Consider the following 12,462-nt stretch of genomic DNA (forward strand, 5'->3'; position numbering starts at 1 on the left):
CAAGAACAGGTGTGCGAGAACCGAGACTAGCAGGTGGAAATAATAAGTGACCATGGAAACGAACAAAACAGGAAGTAAACAGGTCAGAACGGAGAATAAAAGCACAGATGGAAAAATAAACAGCGTGAAGATCCGAGTAACGGATCGTAACACCTATTTCAGTGTGTCATAAGTGACAGTTGATAACGTGCTGTGGTTTAAGTTTAAGGACGTTTTGGGCGCTTCATGTTGCCAGTATATGTGAAGTGTATGCTAACCGCTAGTAAGCTAACCGCAGCTCGCACGTGTGTTTTGTTTGCTGCACACTGATTTCACGAACGGCAGGTTTAGTCACGTTTGACTTAAGTTTGTTATAGAGACATATCTCCCCTGTGACTGTATCATTTGGAGAGCGATCTGGGACAGTATGGAGAGTTTAGTTGTGTGCTATCGTGGTTACATTGCTGCGAGGGACGTGGACAGCGCGAGGTTGGCGTGTTAATTGCATGCGCTCACGGACTATTCGACAGAGAGGTGGCCCAGGATGAGGCTGGTTCTCCTCTCGCTCCAGACTGGACTCCTGAGGCGTGCTAAAGGAAGCACGGCTGTGCGACCCCCCCCCACTGTTTCCCATAATTTAGTCGTGAATATGAGACCCGCAGGTGTCCCCTGGGTTGTGGAGCCCTCTGGTGGGCTTCTTCAACAGCGAGACACATCCCCGGAACCAATTAATGGCCTAACAGCCAGCAGCTACCCAGTAAAGGAGACACCAAAAGACGAAGAGGTGTCAAATTCCCTCCTGGGGATTTATTCGCAGGGGCCCCCTGAAACCCAGAACAGGCCAAAATGTGAAAAAAAGGCATAGAGATGACTCACAGGGCCCCGGGAAGAACAAGCCTAAAACAGGCCAAAATGTGGAAAAAAGACGAAAAAGGTTAAAATTCCCTCTCGGGGAAATGATTTGCAGGGGCCCCATGGAGTCCATAAAAGGCCAAAATGTGGAGAAAAAAAAAGTCAAAAAAGGTTAAAATTTACCCGGGCAGGGACTTCCACAAGCCCCTAGAATGTGAAAAAACTCAAAAATGGGAGTAGTTAAGACCTCTTTGTGACGATCTATCACTTCATTTCTGTTGGTTTTCCTTGTTTTTATATTTACTTCCCGTCAGTGCTTTTATTTTGTTAAATGTCCTGTTTGTTCCGCGGAGCACTGTTTTCTCCTCACCTGCCGTTGATTGGCAGCCGGTCCACACCGGCTGCGCAACCTCCTCCTCGTTGGCCAAAGATGTGGCCGTGTTATGGACTTCCTCCTTGTCAGCAACTGATGTGGCCGTTCCGTGGTCGCCCGCCTCGCCAGTTGGAGTGGCGTTCAACGCGTCGCCGCCACGTGACTCTCCCTCGCTGGTTGTGGGGACACTTGGCCTGGCGACCCTCCGCCAAGTCCTCCCTCCGCCCTCCCTTAAATTTTGGACTTTTTTCCGTTCTCGTTTCCAGGGAACATCTGGGATCTGTTCCTTGAGGGGGGAGGGGGGGGGGGGGGGGTCCTGTGACATTCCGTCACTTCATTTCTGTTGGTTTTCCTTGTTTTTGTATTTACTTCCCGTCAGTGCTCTTATTTTGTTAAATTTCCTGTTTGTTCCGCGGAGCACTAGAAAAATTAGGTTTTACTGGCCTCATATTGGTCACACTCAAAATGAAAGTTTTTGAAACATAACAGCAAAAATACACATGCAAAATGTCTAATAATGCCTGAAGAAATGCATCTTTGTGAGTTTTACTGGAAAAAAAACATTTGGTAAAGTTTGCAAAAACAAAAAGTAAATTTCCACCCGATTTGACAATAATGTACTTAGGATCCCGAGATAATGCGAAAAAAGCAAAAAAAAAGGATTCCCACATAATTCCTAATCCAAACTTGCAAACTGTCTAAAAATGCCTGTAAAAATTGAATATGTGTGAGTTTTACTAGATACAGTTGTTTTTCTATGGTTTGCCTATACAAAAATGAGGTTTTACTCAATATGACTGTATACTGTAACACTCAATTTGACAGTTTTTTAAACATTACTTCTACACCACACATGAAAAATGGCTAATAATGCCTGAAAGCATATGTTTTACTCGAAACATATGCTTTTTCAAATCTTTCAAATGCAAAAAGTAGTTTTAACTCAACATGATATTATTGTTCTTAGAATCCTGAGATAATGAGAAAAAAACAATAAAAAATGTATTCAAACATTACTTCTAAACAACACATACAAAATGGCTAATAATGCCTACCGATATGTATATTTGTTTGTTGTACTAGAAAAATTATCTTTTGTAAGGTTTGCAAAGACACAAATCAGTTTTTTTATTCAATATAACAGTGTCACTGTCATACTTAATATGAAAGGTTTATAAACATAAAAGCAAAACCAAACATGAAATCTGTCCAAAAGAAGGCCTGTAATATTCATTTTATGTGGGTTTTAAGAGAATCAGGTATTTTGGGAAGGATCACAAATACAAAAATTAGGTTTTACTGGCCTCATATTGGTCACACTCAACATGACAGTTTTTGAAACATAACTCCAAAAATACACATGCAAAATGTCTAATAATGCCTGAAGAAATCTATCTTTTTGAGTTTTACTGGAAAAAAAACATTTGGTAAGGTTTGCAAAAACAAAAAGTTATTTTTACCCAATTTGACATTAATGTTCTTAGAATCCCGAGATAATGCGAAAAAAAGCAATACAAATCTATTCCAACATATATTCTAATCCAAACGTGCAAACTGTCTAAAAATGCCTGTGATATTGAATCCATGTGAGTTTTAATAGCTACAGTTGTTTTACTATCGTTTGCCCATACAAAAATTAGGTTTTACTCAATATGACTGTATACTGTAACACTCAATATGACAGTTATTTAATCATAACTCCTACACCACACATGAAAAATGGCTAATAATGCCTGAAATAATGCATCTTTGGGAGTTTTACTTGAAACATATGCTTTTTTATATCTTGCAAACGCAAAAAGTAGTTTTTTACTCAATATGACAATAATGTTCTTAGAATCCTGAGATAATGCGAAAAAAGCAATACAAATTTATTCAAACATAACTTCTAAACAACACATGCAAAATGGCTAATAATAACTACAGATATGTATATTTGTTAGCTGTACTAGAAAATGATATTTTGTAAGGTTTGCAAAGACACAAGTTATTTTTTAAAAAATTCAATATAACAGTATAACTGTCATACTGGCGCCGATCAAGGCTGCCTCGGTGCTCTCGTGCGCGCTGTTTTGTTTGTTTTTGTGCGTAAATAGTGTGTCCCAGGGGCAAGAGGGAGCAGAGCCCCCTTAAATAAATGTCTTGCCCCCTCAAATCAAAATTTGGAAAAGCAAATTTGAATAAACTCACAAAATTACTTCATTACAAGTTGACAAAATTATCTGCACTAGCGGAAAAATTAGCCGAAAAAGGGACACACACGATATAGTAGTGTTGGCTTCCCTCTCATCCCTCCCTCCGCTGTGCGTGTATTCAACATTCTACAGGCTGCGCAGCAGACACACACCCGCACACACCCCTCAGCCCTCAGTAAACATCCAATCACTGTTGCAGTATGAAAGTAAAAGAAAAGGAAAAGTCGTCTACATTTATCATATACTTGTTAGGATGGGTGTATTTGTGTAGTCTTATCTGTCATAAAAATGTTTATCATCGCGGACTTTCGGTGCTACGGAGTTCCTTTTTTTGTTTTTACAACTTGACGAGAGCAGTGCCAGTGGAGGCTCTGAGCAGCAGTGGTTTGGAAGGCAGAGAGCCCTGTAACAAGCTACAAGTCATTTATGATGCTGTTAAAGTACGGTAAAAATGAAACATAAGAAACATATCCTGCTTAGCAGTCATCCTCTGCTGTCCTCTGTTCAGAGCGGAGTCCCTAGCAACGGCCCGTTTTACTTAGCAACGGTCTGGCAATCGACTGCTGGAATTCTTTTTCTGTTGTTTTTCTTGTAATTCTACATAGTCAACCTTTAATGTTTCAATCTACATTTTGTAATAAACAAGTTATAAGTTTCATTTGATATGACCAAGACACCTAAAAACAAAAACACTGCCGTTTTCATCAATTTACAAGCAAGTGGACAACACACATACATTGGACTGAATGAATTTTGTGCCCAGATGAGTGCCCATGTTTTGTTTTATAAATTAGTTTGAGATTATTTTGTATCATTATTCATCAGACTACCTTTCAGTTTTGTAAATATTGACTGTATTGTGTGAAGTCCTACTTTGGGTCAACATTTTTTGGAGAGTTAGGCAATCCAGTTAGGATAAATGTTATGTTGTTGGTTGATAAAATCTGGATGAAGGATGTTTTATTTTATTTTATTCATTTATTTTTATTTTTATTTTTCAATTTCCCCTCTTGAGGGATTGCCACCTTATTGTGAGAGAATTTAAGTCCCTACCTTTAGTCAAAAGTGATTTATGACCCCTCATAAATCAATGATTTATGACCCCTCAAGGTCAAAGGTCAATGATTTATGAGGGGTCAAGTTCAAAGGTTAATGATTTATGAGGGGTCAAGGTTAAAGGTCAAAGTCAAAGGTCAAAGTCAAAGGTCAGGTTCAAATGTCAAGGTCAAGTGGGTGTGGCTTACCCGGAAGAGGGTGGAGTTAAGACCTGTGGTGGGAGTGGTTAAACCAGGAAGAGGGTGGAGTTTTAAACAGAAAGAGGGTAGAGTTAAGACCTGCGGTGGGAGTGGTTAAACCAGGAAGAGGGTGGAGTTAAGACCTGACAGGGAACAAAGGAGGGTTCAGTTTTTTTAAGAAAGCAATGTCATCTGAGCAGCATGTGACCATATATTTGATAGTTTAAATGTTTACGATCGTTTGAAACAACTTCCAGATTTCGATGTATTGATGGCTGGGAATGTTACGTGTGGAGATGTGGACACGCACGCACTTCACACACACACACACACACACACACACGCACACACACACACACACACACACACACACACACACACACACACACACACACACACACACGCAGAGGAGGGGTACAAAAGGGCGGTGTAAGGCTTAGTCATTATTTGGAGCTTTATACGTTAGCGTAAAGACTTTGTTCGATTCGGTCATGATTAGTGAAACGCCTGTGTCGATTTATAAAAATAATAAAACTTACATTGACGCTCCGCAAAAAAGTCGAGTGTTTCTAAATCGTATTTAGATGCCGCCGACCGAATCTTTGCGTGAGAAATGGGACTTGGAAGCGTACGGGATGGAGGGATCTTTTGGATTTGTATTCAGATACGAAATGGGTGATATCTGCTTATTTCAGCTAAAAGAAAGAAGAGACGGAAGCCCTTTCTCGATATTTTCATCGTTATCTATCGTGGATTGGGAAGTTTTTGGTGGACACGCACACACACGCACACACACACACACACACTTCACACACACACACACACACACGCACACACACGCACACACACACACACACACACACACGCACACACGCACACACGCACACACACACACACACACACACACACACACACACACACACACACACACACACACACACATACACACACACACACACACATTCGTACGCACTGAAACAACTTCCATACCTCACGAAAACATATTTAAACAGATGGAAAAACTATCGCAGAACACAGTGTCACGTAGCAACTGGTCTTTACGGTCGTTTGAATCAACAGGTCAGTTTGGGGTACAAAGGAGGGTTCAGTTTTTATGGAAGCTTGAGAATGTCGTATGAATAGCAACTGGCCACCCATCTGACAGTTTAAATGTTTACGATCGTCTGAAACAACAGGACACGCACGCACGCACACACGCACGCACACACACACACATACACACACACACGCACACACACACACACACACACACACACACACACCATTACCTCTGCTTTACCACGTTATTAGACATTGGTTTAACTCCATTTAAGCATTTAAACGTTAAAAGCATTGCACTTGTACGACGTTGTAATACTTTTTTTTTTACCAGCCGATGACGACGAAGTGAAAGACGATGAACTTTGCTTAAACGGTCTTACAAAGTTGGAAGATGATTATCGAGGTGTGTTTAAACCTTCAAATTATTTAATATTGTGTGTATTCATTATTTTGTTTTATAGAGGATTTGCCGTAAGATCCTAACGCGATCGTTTTAACACAATCGCAGTCTGGTGAGTCAAATGATTCTCATTTTACAAGAAAAAAAACATGCGGTATACGATACATATATACATATATTTACTTACATCTCCGGCTCGCTCGTCTCCCTTAAAGCTGGCGGGTCCGTCAACGGCCGTTCCAGAAGGTTTGATTGTGCCAAAGACTCCAGACATCGAATCCTTGCTCCGAGGGGAAATCATCGAAAACGACGGTGAATGTCCGACAGGCACCCGCTGTAAGTTTTTCTCGTTTTCTGTAAGCTTTTTAAGATTCTCAGGAGCTTTAAAGAGCTCCTCTCACTCTAATGTCTTTCGCTCAAATGAATTTCGCGCCTAAGGGGAATGGGCGGGGACTGATTCCGGAGGTGGGCGGTTGTTTCCGCCAAGCAACCTTCTGGTTGAAATGGAGTGTGGATCAAGATGGATCCCTACTCTATATTCTTTTATTTAACCCAATGTTTTTTAAATACGTGTATAATGCTTTATATCCTATGTGTTGTGAATTCCATCCTACAATATCTTCCAAGGAACCCAAAGAAATGTTACCACACCTCCCGCTTTATTTATTCTATAGATTACCTGAACTATTTCATAAACTAAATCTTGTCTTGTTTCTGATGCTATGTTTTTTTATGCTCATCAATGCACTGTTGGACTGCGAGCACACAACTACTTTCCTTGCTTTGTTTTCCTCTATCCAGTTAACTGCCATATAAATTGCTACCAATTCCCCCGTAAAAACAGATAGTTTATCACTGATTATTTTATTTAATACTATGTTTCCTTGTGGGATAACTGCTACAGCTCTTACCTTTTTTTTTTTTTTTTTTTTTTTTTATATAGTTTTTGATGCATCCGTATATATCATATCTCAATCCATTTTTCTATCCGGTAACTATTTAAATTTCTATTCTTTAGTAATTGCATGTTTTCTTTTGGGTTATCAAACATCCACGGTGGTATTGCAGGCATTGGTACCGTAGGACTAACTTTAATATTGTCAATTTTAACTTTATTACATATGTCTCCTATAATCCACCCAAAACTATTCTTTTTTTGTTTTCTCTTTTTCTTGGCAGATTGGTAGCACTGGACAAGTCGGATATCCTTGCTTGGATCCTTTTAAAGTTGCCCGATAAACTGCTGAGAGTTGATCTCTCCTCTTGTCCAAAGGTTTTTCGTTCATTTTTACTTGTAATACTGGCACTAGGGTTGATGTAGTAGCTCCACAACATAACCTTAAAGCCTGTGACTGGATCCGGTCTATTTTCCCAAGTCATGTTTTTGAAGCAGATTGGTAAATAATGCATCCGTAATCAATAACAGATGGAATTAAAGTTATAAATATATACATGTATTGTTTTCAACGTTAACCTATCAGCCCCCCAATCATTACCCCTCAAAGACCTCATTATATTTAACACCTTTTTTTACTTTTTCCCCTATTTTTTTATTTTCCGGAAGGAACACTCCTGAAGGAATAAATAAAGTACTATCTAATCTAATCTAATCAAATCTATTTTGCTGATGTGGGTTGACTAGTTCATATTTTTATCAAACCATATTCCTAAATATTTAAATACTTGTACCTCTTCTATATTTTCACCTTAGAGTTTTTATTTGGAGCTTGTTTGGTACTTTTGTCTTTGTAAAATGTATGACTTTTGTCTTTCCAACAGAGAATCTTAAACCTCAAGCCGTTCCCCAGTCTTGAACATTATTTACCACTTTGTTAGTTTTTTGATTATTTCTTTTGACTCTAAATAATATACTAGTCTTTCATTAATCTTTTTTTTTTCCATTACTTTTCCCCAAATTTATAATTTCCTGCCTCTTCCGGGTCTTACCCTGACTTGCATAATGGAATTGTTACCGCTAATTTTCCCCTCTGCCGGTCATTCTCCTTCTTCATATATCCTGTCATATCATTTCAAGACCACTTCTTTGACGATGCCACCTAAGTTTTTGATCATTTGATAACCCGCTAGGTCTTTCCCCGGTGACGTATTTTTAACCTTTTTCAAAATTCGAACCATTTCATTCAAAGAAAATGTCATATCCATAGTGTTGGTAAAGCTAATAACGTTGTCTTCCATCATTTCCCCAATATTTAAACTCATTGTTTTTTCTCTCTTTTGTTTTTCCACATTTCTCAAATTATCATTACCGTGCACTTTAACAAATGTTTTTGCTAAAGGTTCTGCTGTTTCTTTACCCGTGACTACATCTTCTTTGATAAATGTGGCACATCATCCTCTTTACCCTTCATTCCTATCTTTACGAATCGTTATATATCCTTTTATTATAAAGTTTAATTTTGGCTTCAGCCCTGTTTCTTGAATACAAATTATACGTGGTTTAGTTTTCATATTTTTAATATATCCCTTTAATTCATGTTCGGTTGCTATCAAACTTCTGGCATTCCACCGGACAATTAACAGGGTGTTGGAATGTGGTAACATGACTCCGTCACGTCTACTCTCCGTAGTACAGCTTGCACCCGGTACCAAGATAGTTCTTTCAACAACTTTGATGCTGCTTTGACAATTATTTTGATCTTCTCAGTCTTATTTTTACTTTCATTTTGTATCAAAGCTGAGTTGTGCTCTCTGGTTTATTTTGCAAATGAACCGACAGAACATGATCATGTACAAGACTCGCCTACCCACAATGCACTGCAACCCAACGCTCCTGGTCGGAAATTTTTTCCGGGGTTCATGGAGAGATGCGGTAAAGAGTGGTAGCCAAGACACACGGTCACACACGGTCACACACGGTCACACACGGTCACACTCGGCAATTATTTTGACCTGGGGAGCAGATATAGAGGAAAAAATGTGTCTGGGGGGCCGGGATATCTGATTTTCAGGTACAAAAAACTTCACAATGACACAAAATAAACACAACAGTTAAACCTCACACTAAAAACAAGACATTGACTTGTACGTTCAAAAGACAGAATAGAACAAGTCAAGACATGCAATGCCATCTACAAAATGTTATGTAAATGTTAGTCATTACACACGCGGCTATGGTTTTGATGTATTTGTTACAGACATGTTTACGTCAAGTAACATCACATGGTTCCATTTGCACCTTTCAACAAATCTGAAAAGGAATATTAAGAAGTAAAACTTATATTTAATCCTACCTCTTCTCTGAGCACACGGTGACTGTACATACGGGTCGAAAAATGTTGACCTAATTCAGCATTTCTCAAAGTGTGGGGAATAGAGACATGACAGGTGGGGCGCGAGGAAAGGGAGGAAATTTTTATTTTTGATTTTTTTTTACTATGCTTTCATTTTCTATACACACTGTAAATCACTTTGTGATTCTGTCTGTGAAATCCGCCGTATAAATAAATGTAAATTACTTATTTTTCCTGTAGGCTTTAAATTTCTCGGCAGGAGCGAAAGTTTGACAGACATAGCAACAGTAACTTTTGCAGGCAGGGCTAAGAGGAACAAACTTTCGCGCGGATGGGTAGCAGGCTAATGTGCGGACCACAATTACACAAAATGGATACATTTGCAACTCGCACCTCAAAGGTCTGCGGAGAAACAAAAATATGACGGGTCTAATCAACCAAAAAGTCAACCTAAAAGAAAATATGGCGAAGGGTATCTTGCTCTTGGATTCACGGCAGCGGAGGTGGGGGCAGAGGAGAGACCCCTGTGTGTTCTTTGTCTAAAACGGCTAGCAGCAGACAGCATGAGGCCCAACAAAGTAAAGAGACAACTCGAGACCACACATGATGTCCAATAAATTGTTTTGTTGGGGCGATGGGGGTAGGTGGGCCTTGAGTCTAAAGTGGGGATGACAGAAAAAAAAAAAGTTTGAGAAGCCCTGACCTAATTGTACGGATCTCACTTTAAACGGCAAACCGATCATTTAAATGTTTTCACTTTGAATATGAAACGAGGAGTAAAATGTACAATATTATCAATTATTTCACAAGGACATGTTTTAAGGATATTGTACAGTATAATTAAATCTAAAATGAATGTGATCACTTTCAGGATCATTTTATTTTTAGCCAGTAAACAACTGTTATGTACTTTTGAATCGGGTTTTCAAAAAAAAAAAGAAAAAGGGAGGGACAATCAAGGATCAACAATGGCACGACTTTCACTAGCTTGCGTGAGGTCAAAAGACAAGAGATTTTAGACCAATGCTGCTTTGGATCTGTTCCTGCTAAACTAGTAAGTGACTTTCAATGCTCAAATCAGAATAATAATACTAATTTTAGCTACTGGAAATTTGTGTGGTAGCAATAAATACCCACCAGCGCGATACTTTGCAGTTCCACACTGACCAACCACGCAACAAACTCAAAAGAACTGTACAAGGAAAAAACAATGCAGTGACTTCAAACTGCAAATATAAGGTTTGAGTAAAATATGTAGGTTGGTGTGAATGTTGTCCGTCTATGTTGACCCTGCAATGAGGGGGCGACTTGTCCAGGGTGTACACCTCCTTCCACCCGATTGTAGCTGAGATAGGCGCCAGCGACCCCCACGTCCCCAAAAGGGAATAAGTGGTAGAAAACGGATGTAGGTTCCTACTGTGGAAAGTTCAGTAATACAGAATCATTGTGGCATTATCGTGTCAGTTGGTCGCTATATGCGCTAGTCCTCATGGTAAATGTGGTTTTCCTTTTGGGAAAACGCCATCGCTTTGGTTCACTGGTGCGGCCAATATAAACCAAAACTGAAAGTTCTTAAGTGGGGCTTTAAGTAGAGTTTATAAATCTTGTATCTGTGCCACATATAGCCTTATTTCAGTGTCAACAGTCTCCAGCTTACTTGCTACACATGTTTTGGCTCTGCCCATCCCTGTGCAGTTATTGGACCGACATTTTTAATACTTTGTCTGTTGTTGTAATTACCTACTAGGCCTTCTTTGCCTTTATTTGTTGTTGTATCTTTATGTTAGCAATTGGGACTTTTTGAATGAAATTGTCTGTGGCTCCATGTTAACGAAGTTGTCTGTACTATTTGACTGATGCATTTTATTGATTGATTTATTAGCAGTAATTGCACAAAGGCATTCTTCTTCTTTTAGTTTTCTGACAGCACGTAGGCGTTCGCATCAACTTTCGTCTTTTTAACAAATGGGTAAAGGGGGGATGATGTATGCCGTAAAACTAGTTGGCACATTTAATATTTAATAATAATGAATATTGTAAAATTCTATAATTTTTGTTATTTAAAGGGGAAAACCCGATTCAAAAGTACATAACAGTTGTTTACTGGCTAAAAATAAAATGATCCTGAAAGTGATCACATTCATTTTAGATTTAATTATACTGTACAATATCCTTAAAACATGTCCTTGTGAAATAATTGATAATATTGTACATTTTACTCCTCGTTTCATATTCAAAGTGAAAACATTTAAATGATCGGTTTGCCGTTTAAAGTGAGATCCGTACAATTAGGTCAGGGCTTCTCAAACTTTTTTTTTTTCTGTCATCCCCGCTTTAGACTCAAGGCCCACCTACCCCCATCGCCCCAACAAAACAATTTATTGGACATCATGTGTGGTCTCGAGTTGTCTCTTTACTTTGTTGGGCCTCATGCTGTCTGCTGCTAGCCGTTTTAGACAAAGAACACACAGGGGTCTCTCCTCTGCCCCCACCTCCGCTGCCGTGAATCCAAGAGCAAGATACCCTTCGCCATATTTTCTTTTAGGTTGACTTTTTGGTTGATTAGACCCGTCATATTTTTGTTTCTCCGCAGACCTTTGAGGTGCGAGTTGCAAATGTATCCATTTTGTGTAATTGTGGTCCGCACATTAGCCTGCTACCCATCCGCGCGAAAGTTTGTTCCTCTTAACCCTGCCTGCAAAAGTTACTGTTGCTATGTCTGTCAAACTTTCGCTCCTGCCGAGAAATTTAAAGCCTACAGGAAAAATAAGTAATTTACATTTATTTATACGGCGGATTTCACAGACAGAATCACAAAGTGATTTACAGTGTGTATAGAAAATGAAAGCATAGTAAAAAAAATCAAAAATAAAAATTTCCTCCCTTTCCTCGCGCCCCACCTGTCATGTCTCTATTCCCCACACTTTGAGAAATGCTGAATTAGGTCAACATTTTTCGACCCGTATGTACAGTCACCGTGTGCTCGGAGAAGAGGTAGGATTAAATATAAGTTTTACTTCTTAATATTCCTTTTCAGATTTGTTGAAAGGTGCAAATGGAACCATGTGATGTTACTTGACGTAAACATGTCTGTAACAAATACATCAAAACCATA

Source organism: Nerophis ophidion, linkage group LG11, assembly GCF_033978795.1.
Source record: "Nerophis ophidion isolate RoL-2023_Sa linkage group LG11, RoL_Noph_v1.0, whole genome shotgun sequence".
Classification (NCBI taxonomy): domain Eukaryota; kingdom Metazoa; phylum Chordata; class Actinopteri; order Syngnathiformes; family Syngnathidae; genus Nerophis; species Nerophis ophidion.